Genomic DNA, 2,850 nt, shown 5'->3' on the forward strand with positions numbered 1-2,850 from the left:
TTTGATGAATAAAAGAGCCAATAAACACAAGGTCTACTCTAATAACACTTTATTTCTCTTACTTTCTTGAAGATGCTAAGGAACTCAGACTACAGATCAATTACTTTAACAAAGCCAAAGACTAAGAGGAACAAGAAAACTAACATTGACCATGTTTTACTTGTTTTCTATTCCATTATCCTAAATATTTTACTATGGGATTCTTTCACATTTCCAAGAATATAATCCCTATTGTGATGTTATATTTTCCTGTCTGGGGGTAAAAACTTCACATACTTCCTTACGGGTGGGATGATAATATTGAGCGTGTCCCTGGGAGGTGTACTGACTTTGACAGTAGTGTCAGGCCTGGCTGCATGCATGCCTTGGGCTTTCTCTTCTTCATCTCGCAAAGCTTCTTCATAATAAGTGGGGAAGTCACTGGGAACAGCATCATTGACCTTTGCCAAAAATTCCAGGACTTTCATCTTGCTGGTTTCAAGATGTGCTTTTGGGCCCCAGAGAAACTCATAACGTGGAGGATCACTGTTGGCAACCTGGCGGTACTCCAGATACTTCAGCCTCACTAAATCTTTGGTGATGAGCTTTCTGGGCTCTCCATAGATAAGGTGCTTTCTTCCAGGATACACTCGCATCGTACCCAGGTATTTCCAGATGTCTTCCTCAGCGGCACAGTTGCCCTTCAGGAAGATCATACCCAGGAGATTCATCAGGAGACCAGTCTTGGGTAAACCCCTTCCGCCACGCACCCTCCCATTGTTGGGGAGTTTCAATTTGCTGACCAGATTATAGCAGGGAACAACTGAGTCAACTTCCTTCAGCTCTACCGCAAAGACTAGCTCAATGCGCTCAGAGGCTCTCTTGAGAATCTCGGCAAATCGGTCATGGTGGCTTTGGTGGATAATCTTCAGCATGTCTTCCTTCATCATGAGCTGCTTCATTTCAAACTTGTACAGAAGGAACTGCTCCAACAAGCTAGCTTTCCTGGTTAAACAGTCAGTTCCTGGGGTCTCAGTGAAGGGTGGGACCTCATAGGCAAGTGGCCTATACTTATATTGGCCATCGAATGCTTCACTAGATCTAGTGTAAGAAAAGACTGCAGCACCGGTGATGGTTGGTATTCTTTGAGGCTCCTGCGAAGCGCTACATGACTCAGCACCAGGCAGACTCTGGGTAGTATCCTCACACTGAAGAGAGGAGGTAGTGGACTCCTCTTCTGCTGCTGCTATGGCCTGAGCACCCCCACAACTCTGGGTCTTGCCTTGGGCTTGGGGGCATTTATCACCACCACGGGCCTTACTCTTCTTACTTCGAGGCATGGTCAGGGACAGCAGGAAGGAGTATAGACAGGAGCTCAGAAGTCACGGACACCTGGAGGAAGGAGAATAAGATGCTGTAAGCACCTGAGCAGGGAGATGCCACCTTGGCTTTAACCAAGGCCACCATTGCAGGGTCCTTGGGGCACTGGTCGAGGACCTCTCAAGGCTTCTGTTTTGATCAGCCTGTCCCCTGAGAAAACTGTGGAGGATATTAGAGCCTTAGAATGCAGCCTGCCAACCCTGCTAGGGGTATTCAAGGGTGACAGCAGGGGCTGCCAGTAGGGAGCCTCTGATCTGGGTTTGAGGGTATTCTCAGTGTATAGTCAGGGTCATCATAGTCATATAGTCAATTGTTGGCAGGTCTAGAGCCTCCTCTTTTCTGATGCTTTGAAGATGACACCTAAAACCAAAGTCAGCACTTCCCTGAGACCCCAGGGGAGGAAGTGAAGGTGTTCCTTAGCCCTTCTCTCTGTCGGAGGATACCCAACTGAGAGCTATGTGGAACCCTCTCCTTCAGGGGCTGCTCGGGTCCTCAATTCTCATTAAGGATGCTCACCTGGTCGCCAGGAGGTACCTGGTATGCTTCCGCTCTGCTGAATGGTGGCTGCAACGTCATACTAACCTCATACTCTTCTCTCTCAGATTTGATGTGGATTGTCAGCCTCAGCCTGACAGTCCTGCCCTGAGCCTGCAAGTTCTGAATGAAAAACGTGGGGCCTAGATTTTTTGTGATCTATTGTGACTCTGCTTATTTAACTTATATGAAATCCCACGGGGGATGAAATACAAGCTGGAATCAAGATAGCTGGGAGAAACATCAATAACCTCAGATATGCAGATGACACCACCCTTATGGCAGAAAGCAAAGAAGAACCAAAGAGCTTCTTGGTGAGAGAGAGTGAAAAAGTTGGCTTAAAACTCAACATTTAAAAAACTAAGATCATGGCATCCAGTCCCATCACTTCATGGCAAATAGATGGGGAAACAATGGGAACAGTGAGAGACTGTATGTTCTTGGGCTCCAAAATCATGGCAGATGGTGACTGCAACCATGAAATTAAAAGACCCTTGCTCCTTGGAAGAAAAGCTATGAGCAAACTAGATAGCATATTAAAAAGCAGAGACATTACTTTGCTGACAAAGGCCCATCTAGTCAAAGCTATGGTTTTTCCAGTAGTCATGTATGGAAAAGGTCAGTTTTCATTCCAATTCCAAGGAAGGCAATGCCAAAAAATCCTCAAACTACCTCAAAAAGGCACTCATCTCACACGCTAGTAAAGTAATGCTCAAAATTCTCCAGGCCAGGCTTCAGCAGTACATGAACCATGAACTACCAGATGTTCAAGCTGGTTTTAGAAAAGGCAGAGAAACCAGAGATCAAATTGCCAACATGTGTTGGATCATCGAAAAAGCTAGAGAGTTCCAGAAAACATGTATTTCGGCTTTACTGACTATGCCAAAACCTTTGACTGTGTGGATCACAATAAACTGTGGAAAATTCTGGAAGAGATGGGAATAACAGACCACCTGT

General features: G+C 45.8%; 1 pseudogene; it reads right to left on the bottom strand.

Moving 5' to 3' along the window:
* Positions 1-342: 342 nt before the first annotated feature.
* LOC138071920 (melanoma-associated antigen B5-like) lies at positions 343-1,319 on the bottom strand (annotated as a pseudogene).
* Between the last annotated feature and the right edge of the window lie 1,531 nt (positions 1,320-2,850).

This window comes from Capricornis sumatraensis, chromosome X (assembly GCF_032405125.1).
Source record: "Capricornis sumatraensis isolate serow.1 chromosome X, serow.2, whole genome shotgun sequence".
Taxonomy (NCBI): Eukaryota; Metazoa; Chordata; class Mammalia; order Artiodactyla; family Bovidae; genus Capricornis; species Capricornis sumatraensis.